The sequence below is a fragment of the Carcharodon carcharias genome, chromosome 4, assembly GCF_017639515.1.
Source record: "Carcharodon carcharias isolate sCarCar2 chromosome 4, sCarCar2.pri, whole genome shotgun sequence".
NCBI lineage: Eukaryota > Metazoa > Chordata > Chondrichthyes > Lamniformes > Lamnidae > Carcharodon > Carcharodon carcharias.
In genome coordinates, this window is record NC_054470.1 from 203,693,009 (window position 1) to 203,705,508 (window position 12,500).

The window sequence follows — 12,500 nt, forward strand, 5'->3', positions numbered from 1 at the left end:
GAGAGAGAGAGAGTGAGGAGCAGAGAGAGAGAGAGAGAGAGGAGCAGAGAGAGAGAGAGAGTGAGGAGCAGAGAGAGGGAGAGAGATTGAGGAGCAAAGAGAGAGAGAGAGTGAGGAGCAAAGAGAGAGAGAGAGTGAGGAGCAAAGAGAGAGAGAGAGAGAGTGAGGAGCAGAGAGAGAGAGAGTGAGGAGCAGAGAGAGAGAGAGAGTGAGGAGCAGAGAGAGAGAGAGAGAGACTGAGGAGCAGAGATAGAGAGAGAGAGAGAGTGAGGAGCAGAGAGAGAGAGAGAGTGAGGAGCAGAGAGAGAGAGAGTGAGGAGCAGAGAGAGAGAGAGTGAGGAGCAAAGAGAGAGAGAGTGAGGAGCAGAGAGAGAGAGAGTGAGGAGCAGAGAGAGAGAGAGTGAGGAGCAGAGAGAGAGAGAGAGAGAGAGAGAGTGAAGAGCAGAGAGAGGGAGAGAGAGAGAGAGTGAGGAGCAGAGACAGAGAGAGAGAGAGTGAGGAGCAGAGAGAGAGAGAGAGTGAGGAGCAGAGAGAGAGATTGAGGAGCAGAGAGAGAGAGAGAGAGAGAGTGAGGAGCAGAGAGAGGGAGAGAGAGAGAGAGAGAGAGTGAGGAGCAGAGAGAGGGAGAGAGAGAGAGACTGAGGAGCAGAGAGAGAGAGAGAGAGTGAGGAGCAGAGAGAGAGAGAGAGAGAGTGAGGAGCAGAGAGAGGGAGAGAGCGAGAGAGAGAGGAGCAGAGAGAGAGAGAGAGAGGAGCAGAGAGAGAGAGAGTGAGGAGCAGAGAGAGGGAGAGAGAGAGAGAGTGAGGAGCAGAGAGATAGAGAGAGAGAGAGTGAGGAGCAGAGAGAGAGAGTGAGGAGCAGAGAGAGAGAGAGTGAGGAGCAGAGAGAGAGAGAGTGAGGAGCAGAGAGAGAGAGAGAGTGAGGAGCAAAGAGAGAGAGAGAGAGAGTGAGGAGCAGAGAGAGAGAGAGAGAGACTGAGGAGCAGAGACAGAGAGAGAGTGAGGAGCAGAGAGAGCGAGAGAGTGAGGAGCAAAGAGAGAGAGAGAGAGAGTGAGGAGCAGAGAGAGAGAGAGGCAGAGAGAGAGAGAGAGTGAGGAGCAGAGAGAGAGAGAGAGAGAGTGAAGAGCACAGAGAGGGAGAGAGAGAGAGAGAGTGAGGAGCAGAGAGAGAGAGAGAGAGAGTGAGGAGCAGAGAGAGAGAGAGAGAGTGAGGAGCAGAGAGAGAGAGAGAGTGAAGAGCAGATAGAGGGAGAGAGAGAGGGAGGAGCAGAGAGAGAGAGAGAGAGAGTGAGGAGCAGACAGAGAGAGAGAGTGAGGAGCAGGCAGAGAGAGAGAGTGAGGAGCAGACAGAGAGAGAGAGTGAGGAGCAGAGAGAGAGAGAGTGAGGAGCAGAGAGAGGGAGAGAGAGAGAGAGAGTGAGGAGCAGAGAGAGAGAGAGAGAGAGTGAGGAGCAGAGAGAGAGAGAGAGTGAGGAGCAGAGAGAGAGAGAGAGTGAGGAGCAGAGAGAGAGAGAGAGAGAGAGTGAGGAGCAGAGAGAGAGAGAGAGAGTGAGGAGCAGAGAGAGAGAGAGTGAGGAGCAGAGAGAGAGAGTGTGAGGAGCAGAGAGAGAGAGAGAGTGAGGAGCAGAGAGAGAGAGAGAGTGAGGAGCAGAGAGAGAGAGAGTGAGGAGCAGAGAGAGACAGAGTGAGGAGCAGAGAGAGAGAGAGAGTGAGGAGCAGAGAGAGAGAGAGAGTGAGGAGCAGAGAGAGAGAGAGAGTGAGGAGCAGAGAGAGAGAGAGAGAGTGAGGAGCAGAGAGAGAGAGAGAGAGTGAGGAGCAGAGAGAGAGAGAGTGAGGAGCAGAGAGAGGAGAGAGTGAGGAGCAGAGAGAGAGAGAGAGTGAGGAGCAGAGAGAGAGAGAGAGAGAGGAGCAGAGAGAGAGAGAGAGTGAGGGGCAGAGAGAGAGAGAGAGTGAGGAGCAGAGAGAGAGAGGAGCAGAGAGAGAGAGAGAGAGGAGCAGATTGAGAGAGAGTGAGGAGCAGAGAGAGAGAGAGAGAGAGAGGAGCAGAGAGAGAGAGAGAGAGTGAGGAGCAGAGAGAGAGAGAGAGAGTGAGGGGCAGAGAGAGATAGAGAGTGTGAGGAGCAGAGAGAGAGATAGTGAGGAGCAGAGAGAGAGAGAGGAGCAGAGAGAGAGAGAGAGGAGCAGAGAGAGAGAGAGAGAGGAGCAGAGAGAGAGAGAGTGAGGAGCAGAGAGAGAGAGAGAGAGTGAGGGGCAGAGAGAGATAGAGAGTGTGAGGAGCAGAGAGAGAGATAGTGAGGAGCAGAGAGAGAGAGAGGAGCAGAGAGAGAGAGAGAGAGGAGCAGAGAGAGAGAGAGAGGAGCAGAGAGAGAGAGAGGAGCAGATAGAGAGAGAGAGTGAGGAGCACAGAGGGAGAGAGAGAGTGAGGGGCAGAGAGAGATAGAGAGTGTGAGGAGCAGAGAGAGAGATAGTGAGGAGCAGAGAGAGAGAGAGGAGCAGAGAGAGAGAGAGAGGAGCAGTGAGAGAGAGAGAGAGGAGCAGAGAGAGAGAGAGAGGAGCAGAGAGAGAGAGAGGAGCAGAGAGAGAGAGAGGAGCAGAGAGACAGAGAGAGTGAGGAGCAGAGAGAGAGAGAGTGAGGAGCAGAGGGAGAGAGAGAGTGAGGAGCAGAGAGAGAGAGAGAGTGGAGCAGAGAGAGAGAGAGTGAGGAGCAGAGGGAGAGAGAGAGTGAGGAGCAGAGAGAGAGAGTGAGTGAGGAGCAGAGAGAGAGTGAGGAGCAGAGAGAGAGAGGAGCAGAGAGAGAGAGAGTGATGAACAGAGAGAGAGAGAGAGTGAGGAGCAGAGAGAGAGAGAGAGAGAGGAGCAGAGAGAGAGAGAGAGAGAGAGGAGCAGAGAGAGAGAGAGAGTGAGGAGCAGAGAGAGAGAGAGAGAGAGGGAGAGAGAGAGAGAGTGAGGAGCAAAGAGAGAGAGAGAGTGAGGAGCAAAGAGAGAGAGAGAGAGAGAGTGAGGAGCAGAGAGAGAGAGAGAGAGAGAGTGAGGAGCAGAGAGAGAGAGAGAGTGAGGAGCAGAGAGAGCGAGAGAGTGAGGAGCAAAGAGAGAGAGAGAGAGAGTGAGGAGCAGAGATAGAGAGAGTGAGGAGCAGAGAGAGAGAGAGAGAGAGAGAGAGTGAAGAGCAGAGAGAGGGAGAGAGAGAGAGAGTGAGGAGCAGAGACAGAGAGAGAGAGAGTGAGGAGCAGAGAGAGAGAGAGAGTGAGGAGCAGAGAGAGAGAGTGAGGAGCAGAGAGAGGGAGAGAGAGAGAGATTGAGGAGCAGAGAGAGAGAGAGAGAGTGAGTGAGGAGCAGAGAGAGAGAGTGAGGAGCAGAGGGAGAGAGAGAGTGAGGAGCAGAGAGAGAGAGAGAGTGAGGAGCAGAGAGAGAGAGAGAGAGAGGAGCAGAGAGAGAGAGAGTGAGGAGCAGAGAGAGGGAGAGAGATTGAGGAGCAAAGAGAGAGAGAGAGTGAGGAGCAAAGAGAGAGAGAGAGTGAGGAGCAAAGAGAGAGAGAGAGAGAGTGAGGAGCAGAGAGAGAGAGAGAGTGAGGAGCAGAGAGAGAGAGAGAGTGAGGAGCAGAGAGAGAGAGAGAGAGACTGAGGAGCAGAGAGAGAGAGAGAGAGAGTGAGGAGCAGAGAGAGAGAGAGAGTGAGGAGCAGAGAGAGCGAGAGAGTGAGGAGCAAAGAGAGAGAGAGAGTGAGGAGCAGAGTGAGAGAGAGTGAGGAGCAGAGAGAGAGAGAGTGAGGAGCAGAGAGAGAGAGAGAGAGAGAGAGTGAAGAGCAGAGAGAGGGAGAGAGAGAGAGAGTGAGGAGCAGAGACAGAGAGAGAGAGAGTGAGGAGCAGAGAGAGAGAGAGAGTGAGGAGCAGAGAGAGAGATTGAGGAGCAGAGAGAGAGAGAGAGAGAGAGTGAGGAGCAGAGAGAGGGAGAGAGAGAGAGAGAGAGTGAGGAGCAGAGAGAGGGAGAGAGAGAGAGACTGAGGAGCAGAGAGAGAGAGAGAGAGTGAGGAGCAGAGAGAGAGAGAGAGAGAGAGTGAGGAGCAGAGAGAGGGAGAGAGAGAGTGAGTGAGGAGCAGAGAGAGAGAGAGAGTGAGGAGCAAAGAGAGAGAGAGAGTGAGGAGCAGAGAGAGAGAGAGTGAGGAGCAGAGAGAGAGAGAGTGAGGAGCAGAGAGAGAGAGAGAGAGAGAGTGAAGAGCAGAGAGAGGGAGAGAGAGAGAGAGTGAGGAGCAGAGACAGAGAGAGAGAGAGTGAGGAGCAGAGAGAGAGAGAGAGTGAGGAGCAGAGAGAGAGATTGAGGAGCAGAGAGAGAGAGAGAGAGAGAGTGAGGAGCAGAGAGAGGGAGAGAGAGAGAGAGAGAGTGTGAGGAGCAGAGAGAGGGAGAGAGAGAGAGACTGAGGAGCAGAGAGAGAGAGAGAGAGTGAGGAGCAGAGAGAGAGAGAGAGAGAGAGTGAGGAGCAGAGAGAGGGAGAGAGCGAGAGAGAGAGGAGCAGAGAGAGAGAGAGAGAGAGGAGCAGAGAGAGAGAGAGTGAGGAGCAGAGAGAGGGAGAGAGAGAGAGAGTGAGGAGCAGAGAGAGAGAGAGAGAGAGAGTGAGGAGCAGAGAGAGAGAGTGAGGAGCAGAGAGAGAGAGAGTGAGGAGCAGAGAGAGAGAGAGTGAGGAGCAGAGAGAGAGAGAGTGAGGAGCAAAGAGAGAGAGAGAGTGAGGAGCAAAGAGAGAGAGAGAGAGAGTGAGGAGCAGAGAGAGAGAGAGAGAGACTGAGGAGCAGAGACAGAGAGAGAGTGAGGAGCAGAGAGAGCGAGAGAGTGAGGAGCAAAGAGAGAGAGAGAGAGAGTGAGGAGCAGAGAGAGAGAGAGAGTGAGGAGCAGAGAGAGAGAGAGAGAGAGTGAAGAGCACAGAGAGGGAGAGAGAGAGAGAGTGAGGAGCAGAGAGAGAGAGAGAGAGAGAGTGAGGAGCAGAGAGAGAGAGAGAGAGTGAGGAGCAGAGAGAGAGAGAGAGTGAGGAGCAGAGAGAGGGAGAGAGAGAGAGATTGAGGAGCAGAGAGAGAGAGAGAGAGAGAGAGTGAGGAGCAGAGAGAGGGAGAGAGAGAGAGAGAGAGAGTGAGGAGCAGAGAGAGGGAGAGAGAGAGAGAGTGAGGAGCAGAGAGAGAGAGAGTGAGGAGCAGAGAGAGAGAGAGTGAGGAGCAGAGAGAGAGAGAGAGAGAGAGTGAGGAGCAGAGAGAGGGAGAGAGCGAGAGAGAGAGGAGCAGAGAGAGAGAGAGAGAGAGGAGCAGAGAGAGAGAGAGAGTGAGGAGCAGAGAGAGGGAGAGAGAGAGAGAGTGATGAGCAGAGAGAGGGAGAGAGAGAGAGAGTGAGGAGCAGAGAGATAGAGAGAGAGAGAGTGTGAGGAGCAGAGAGGGAGAGAGTGAGGAGCAGAGAGAGACAGAGTGAGGAGCAGAGAGAGAGAGAGTGAGGAGCAGAGAGAGGGAGAGAGAGAGAGACAGAGAGTGAGGAACAGAGAGAGGGAGAGAGAGAGAGTGAGGAGCAGAGAAAGGGAGAGAGAGTGAGAGAGTGAGGAGCAGAGAGAGGGAGAGAGAGAGAGAGTGAGGAGCACAGAGAGAGAGAGAGAGAGAGTGAGGAGCAGAGAGAGAGAGTGAGAGAGATTGAGGAGCAGAGAGAGAGAGAGAGAGTGAGGAGCAGAGAGAGAGAGAGAGAGTGAGGAGCAAAGAGAGAGAGAGAGAGTGAGGAGCAGAGAGAGAGAGAGTGAGGAGCAGAGAGAGAGAGAGTGAGGAGCAGAGAGAGGGAGAGAGAGGAGCAGAGAGAGAGAGAGAGTGAGGAGCAGAGAGAGAGAGAGAGTGAGCAGCAGAGAGAGAGAGAGTGAGGAGCAGAGAGAGAGAGAGTGAGGAGCAGAGAGAGAGAGTGAAGAGCAGATAGAGGGAGAGAGAGAGGGAGGAGCAGAGAGAGAGAGAGAGAGAGTGAGGAGCAGACAGAGAGAGAGAGTGAGGAGCAGGCAGAGAGAGAGAGTGAGGAGCAGACAGAGAGAGAGAGTGAGGAGCAGAGAGAGAGAGAGTGAGGAGCAGAGAGAGGGAGAGAGAGAGAGAGAGTGAGGAGCAGAGAGAGAGAGAGAGAGAGTGAGGAGCAGAGAGAGAGAGAGAGAGTGAGGAGCAGAGAGAGAGAGAGAGTGAGGAGCAGAGAGAGAGAGAGAGTGAGGAGCAGAGAGAGAGAGAGAGTGAGGAGCAGAGAGAGATAGAGTGAGGAGCAGAGAGAGAGAGAGTGAGGAGCAGAGAGAGAGAGAGAGAGTGAGGAGCAGAGAGAGAGAGAGAGTGAGGAGCAGAGAGAGAGAGAGAGAGAGTGAGGAGCAGAGAGAGAGAGAGAGTGAGGAGCAGAGAGAGAGAGAGTGAGGAGCAGAGAGAGAGAGAGAGTGAGGAGCAGAGAGAGAGAGAGAGAGGAGCAGAGAGAGAGAGAGAGTGAGGGGCAGAGAGAGAGAGAGAGTGAGGAGCAGAGAGAGAGAGGAGCAGAGAGAGAGAGAGAGAGGAGCAGAGAGAGAGAGAGTGAGGAGCAGAGAGAGAGAGAGAGAGAGAGGAGCAGAGAGAGAGAGAGAGAGAGAGTGAGGAGCAGAGAGAGAGAGAGAGAGTGAGGAGCAGAGAGAGATAGAGAGTGTGAGGAGCAGAGAGAGAGAGAGTGAGGAGCAGAGAGAGAGAGAGGAGCAGAGAGAGAGAGAGAGGAGCAGAGAGAGAGAGAGAGAGGAGCAGAGAGAGAGAGAGTGAGGAGCAGAGAGAGAGAGAGAGAGTGAGGAGCAGAGAGAGATAGAGAGTGTGAGGAGCAGAGAGAGAGATAGTGAGGAGCAGAGAGAGAGAGAGGAGCAGAGAGAGAGAGAGAGGAGCAGAGAGAGAGAGAGAGAGGAGCAGAGAGAGAGAGAGAGAGGAGCAGAGAGAGAGAGAGAGAGGAGCAGAGAGAGAGAGAGTGAGGAGCAGAGAGAGAGAGAGGAGCAGAGAGAGAGAGAGAGGAGCAGAGAGAGAGAGAGAGGAGCAGAGAGAGAGAGAGGAGCAGAGAGAGAGAGAGAGAGAGAGAGGAGCAGAGAGAGAGAGAGAGGAGCAGAGAGAGAGAGAGAGAGGAGCAGAGAGAGAGAGAGTGAGGAGCAGAGAGAGAGAGAGAGAGGAGCAGAGAGAGAGAGAGTGAGGAGCAGAGAGAGAGAGAGAGGAGCAGAGAGAGAGAGAGGAGCAGAGAGAGAGAGAGGAGCAGAGAGAGAGAGAGGAGCAGAGAGAGAGAGAGAGGAGCAGAGAGAGAGAGAGAGGAGCAGAGAGAGAGAGAGAGGAGCAGAGAGAGAGAGAGAGGAGCAGAGAGAGAGAGTGAGGAGCAGAGAGACAGAGAGAGAGAGTGAGGAGCAGAGAGAGTGAGTGAGGAGCAGAGAGAGAGAGAGGAGCAGAGAGGGAGAGAGTGAGGAACAGAGAGAGAGAGAGAGTGAGGAGCAGAGAGAGAGAGAGAGTGAGGAGCAGAGAGAGAGAGAGGAGCAGAGAGAGAGAGAGTGAGGAGCAGAGAGAGAGAGAGTGAGGAGCAGAGAGAGAGAGAGTGAGGAGCAGAGAGAGAGAGAGAGAGAGTGAGGAGCAGAGAGAGAGAGAGAGAGAGTGAGGAGCAGAGAGAGAGAGAGAGAGTGAGGAGCAGAGAGAGAGAGAGAGAGTGAGGAGCAGAGAGAGAGAAAGTGTGAGGAGCAGAGAGAGAGTGAGTGAGGAGCAGAGAGAGAGAGAGAGAGAGGAGCAGAGAGAGAGAGAGTGAGGAGCAGAGAGAGAGAGAGAGTGAGGAGCAGAGAGTGAGAGAGAGTGAGGAGCAGAGATAGAGTGAGTGAGGAGCAGAGAGAGAGAGAGAGAGTGAGGAGCAGAGAGTGAGAGAGAGTGAGGAGCAGAGAGAGAGACAGAGAGGAGCAGAGAGAGAGAGAGAGGAGCAGAGAGAGAGAGAGAGAGAGAGGAGCAGAGAGAGAGAGAGAGAGAGTGTGAGGAGCAGAGAGAGAGAGAGTGAGGGGCAGAGAGAGATAGAGAGTGTGAGGAGCAGAGAGAGAGATAGTGAGGAGCAGAGAGAGAGAGAGGAGCAGAGAGAGAGAGAGAGGAGCAGAGAGAGAGAGAGAGAGGAGCAGAGAGAGAGAGAGAGAGAGGAGCAGAGAGAGAGAGAGAGGAGCAGAGAGAGAGAGAGGAGCAGAGAGAGAGAGAGGAGCAGAGAGAGAGGAGCAGAGAGACAGAGAGAGAGAGTGAGGAGCAGAGAGAGAGAGAGTGAGGAGCAGAGAGAGAGAGAGTGAGGAGCAGAGGGAGAGAGAGAGTGAGGAGCAGAGAGAGAGAGAGAGTGGAGCAGAGAGAGAGAGAGTGAGGAGCAGAGGGAGAGAGAGAGTGAGGAGCAGAGAGAGAGAGTGAGTGAGGAGCAGAGAGAGAGAGTGAGGAGCAGAGAGAGAGAGAGAGAGGAGCAGAGAGAGAGAGAGGAGCAGAGAGAGAGAGAGGAGCAGAGAGAGAGAGAGTGAGGAACAGAGAGAGAGAGAGAGTGAGGAACAGAGAGAGAGAGAGAGTGAGGAGCAGAGAGAGAGAGAGAGTGAGGAGCAGAGAGAGAGAGAGTGAGGAGCAGAGAGAGAGAGAGGAGCAGAGAGAGAGAGTGAGGAGCAGAGAGAGAGAGAGAGAGAGGAGCAGAGAGAGAGTGAGGAGCAGAGAGAGAGAGTGAGGAGCAAAGAGAGAGAGAGAGTGGAGCAGAGAGAGAGAGAGTGAGGAGCAGAGAGAGGGAGAGAGTGAGGAGCAGAGAGAGAGAGAGAGAGTGAGGAGCAGAGAGAGAGAGAGAGAGTGAGGAGCAGAGAGAGAGAGAGTGAGGAGCAGAGAGAGAGAGAGTGAGTGAGGAGCAGAGAGAGAGAGAGAGAGAGTGAGGAGCAGAGAGAGAGAGAGAGTGAGTGAGGAGCAGAGAGAGAGAGTGAGGAGCAGAGAGAGAGAGAGAGAGTGAGGAGCAGAGAGAGAGAGAGAGAGAGTGAGGAGCAGAGAGAGAGAGAGAGAGTGAGGAGCAGAGAGAGAGAGAGTGAGGAGCAGAGAGAGAGAGAGTGAGGAGCAGAGAGAGTGAGGAGCAGAGAGAGAGAGAGTGAGGAGCAGAGAGAGAGAGAGAGTGAGGAGCAGAGTGAGTGAGGAGCAGAGAGAGTGAGGAGCAGAGAGAGGGGGAGAGTGAGTGAGGAGCAGAGAGAGGGAGAGAGAGAGTGAGGAGCAGAGAGAGGGAGAGAGTGAGTGAGGAGCAGAGAGAGGGAGAGAGAGAGTGAGGAGCAGAGAGAGGGAGAGAGTGAGGAGCAGAGAGAGAGAGAGAGAGAGTGAGGAGCAGAGAGAGGGAGGGAGATAGTGAGGAGCAGAGAGAGAGAGAGTGAGTGAGGAGCAGAGAGAGTGAGGAGCAGAGAGAGGGAGATAGTGAGTGAGGAGCAGAGTGAGGGAGAGAGAGAGTGAGGAGCAGAGAGAGGGAGAGAGTGAGTGAGGAGCAGAGTGAGGGAGAGAGAGAGTGAGGAGCAGACAGAGGGAGAGAGAGAGAGAGTGAGGAGCAGAGAGAGGGAGAGAGTGAGTGAGGAGCAGAGAGAGACAGAGAGTGAGTGAGGAGCAGAGAGTGGGAGAGAGAGAGAGAGTGAGGAGCAGAGAGAGACAGAGAGTGAGTGAGGAGCAGAGAGAGGGAGCGAGTGAGTGAGGAGCAGAGAGAGAGAGAGAGTGAGTGAGGAGCAGAGAGAGGGAGAGAGAGAGAGAGTGAGGAGCAGAGAGAGAGAGAGGAGCAGAGAGAGGGAGAGAGTGAGTGAGGAGCAGAGAGAGGGAGAGAGTGAGTGAGGAGCAGAGAGAGAGAGTGAGGAGCAGAGAGTGAGAGAGAGAGTGAGGTGCAGAGAGAGAGAGTGAGTGAGGAGCAGTGAGAGGGAGAGAGTGAGTGAGGAACAGAGAGAGAGAGTGAGTGAGGAGCAGAGAGAGAGAGTGAGTGAGGAGCAGAGAGAGAGAGAGAGAGTGAGGAGCAGAGAGAGAGAGAGAGTGAGGAGCAGAGAGAGAGAGAGAGTGAGGAGCAGAGAGAGAGAGAGAGTGAGGAGCAGAGAGAGAGAGAGAGTGAGGAGCAGAGAGAGAGAGAGAGTGAGGAGCAGAGAGAGAGAGAGAGAGAGTGAGGAGCAGAGAGAGAGAGAGAGAGAGAGGAGCAGAGAGAGAGAGAGAGTGAGTGAGGAGCAGAGAGAGTGAGTGAGGAGCAGAGAGAGAGAGTGAGGAGCAGAGAGAGAGAGTGAGGAGCAGAGAGAGGGAGAGAGAGAGAGAGTGAGGAGCAGAGAGAGGGAGAGAGAGAGAGAGTGAGGAGCAGAGAGAGGGAGAGAGAGAGAGAGTGAGGAGCAGAGAGAGGGAGAGAGTGAGTGAGGAGCAGAGAGAGGGAGAGAGTGAGTGAGGAGCAGAGAGAGTGAGAGAGTGAGTGAGGAGCAGAGAGAGGGAGAGAGTGAGTGGGGAGCAGAGAGAGGGGGAGAGTGAGTGAGGAGCAGAGAGAGGGAGTGAGTGAGTGAGGAGCAGAGAGAGAGAGAGAGAGAGAGAGTGAGGAGCAGAGAGAGAGAGAGAGAGAGAAAGAGAGGAGCAGAGAGAGAGAGAGAGTGAGTGAGGAGCAGAGAGAGTGAGTGAGGAGCAGAGAGAGGGAGTGAGTGAGTGAGGAGCAGAGAGAGAGAGAGAGAGAGAGAGTGAGGAGCAGAGAGAGAGAGTGAGAGAGAGAGGAGCAGAGAGAGAGAGAGAGTGAGTGAGGAGCAGAGAGAGTGAGTGAGGAGCAGAGAGAGGGAGTGAGTGAGTGAGGAGCAGAGAGAGAGAGAGAGAGAGAGTGAGGAGCAGAGAGAGAGAGAGAGAGAGAGAGAGTGAGGAGCAGAGAGAGAGAGTGAGAGAGAGAGGAGCAGAGAGAGAGAGAGAGAGAGTGAGGAGCAGAGAGAGAGAGTGAGGAGCAGAGAGAGGGAGAGAGAGAGAGAGAGAGGGAGAGAGAGAGAGTGAGGAGCAGAGAGAGAGAGAGAGGAGCAGAGAGAGAGAGAGAGAGAGTGAGGAGCAGAGAGAGAGAGAGAGAGAGAGAGTGAGGAGCAGAGAGAGAGAGAGAGAGAGAGTGAGGAGCAGAGAGAGAGAGAGAGAGAGAGATTGAGGAGCAGAGATAGAGAGTGAGGAGCAGAGAGAGAGAGGAGCGGAGAGAGAGAGAGAGAGGAGCAGAGAGAGAGAGAGAGAGAGAGGAGCAGAGAGAGAGAGAGTGAGTGAGGAGCAGAGGGAGGGAGAGTGAGTAGCAGAGGGAGAGTGAGTAGCAGAAAGAGAGGGAGAGATTGAGGAGCAGAGAGAGAGAGTGTGAGGAGCAGAGAGAGAGAGAGAGTGAGGAGCTCAGAGAGAGAGCGAGAGTGAGAAGCAGAGAGAGAGAGAAAGTGAGGAGCAGAGAGAAGGAGAGTGAGGAGCAGAGAGAGAGAGAGTGAGAGTGAGGATCAGAGAGAGAGTTAGGATCAGAGTTAGAGTGAGGAGCAGAGAGAGAGAGAGAGTGAGGAGCAGAGAGAGAGAGAGAATGAGGAGCAGAGAGAGAGAGAGTGAGGAGCAGAGAGAGGGAGAGTGAGGAGCAGAGAGAGGGAGAGTGAGGAGCAGAGAGAGAGAGAGTGAGGAGCAGAGTGAGAGTGAGTAGCGGAGAGAGGGAGAGTGATGAGCAGAGAGAGAGAGTGAGGGGCAGAGAGAGAGAGACAGTGCGAGGATCAGAGAGAGAGAGAGTGAGGAGCAGAGAGAGAGAGTGAGGAGCTGAGAGAGAGAGAGTGTGAGGAGCTGAGAGAGAGAGAGTGAGGAGCAGAGAGAGAGAGAAATTGAGCAGAAAGAGAGAGTGAGTGAGGAGCTGAGAGAGAGAGAGTGAGGAGCTGAGAGAGAGAGTGTGTGAGGACCAGAGAGAGAGAGTGTGTGCGAGGACCAGAGAGTGTGAGGACCAGAGAGAGAGAGTGTGTGAGGACCAGAGAGAGAGAGGGAGAGTGTGAGGACCAGAGAGAGAGTGTGAGGACCAGAGAGAGAGAGAGTGTGTGAGGACCAGAGAGAGAGAGAGAGTGTGTGAGGACCAGAGAGAGAGAGAGAGAGAGAGTGTGTGAGGACCAATGAGTGAGTCAATGTGAGGACCAGACAGAGGGAGTAGGAGGACTAGATAAAGAGAGTGAGTGAGGATGGGTGAGCAATAATGCCCCAACCCTCTTAATCTCTTAATCTTCTCAAGCTTGGGACCCTGAGATCTGCACCTCTCTATTCCGGCTGTTTGTGCTTTCTCCACTTTAATCGCTCCATCATTGGCCCCTTTGCCTTCACATGTCAGGTCTCTAACCTCTGTAATTATCTACCTTACCCTCTCCGACTCAGTCCTCTTTAGACGCTCCTGAAAACGTTTGACTGATTTCTCCTGAAGCAGCTTGTTGTTCAATAATGTTTTCATGATGGTTGCTGCGAAGCCTCCTGGAACATGTTATAATGCTGCATCAGTGAAAGCTCTGCTACACTTGAGGCCTTCCTTGACCCATGGGCCTCA

At 54.0% G+C, this 12,500-nt stretch overlaps 1 protein-coding gene across 1 annotated transcript in view; it reads left to right on the forward strand.

Moving 5' to 3' along the window:
• Nucleotides 1–12,500, forward strand: part of LOC121276842 (receptor-type tyrosine-protein phosphatase kappa-like) — a 62,486-nt gene that overhangs the window by 49,434 nt on the left and 552 nt on the right. The window lies entirely within an intron of this gene.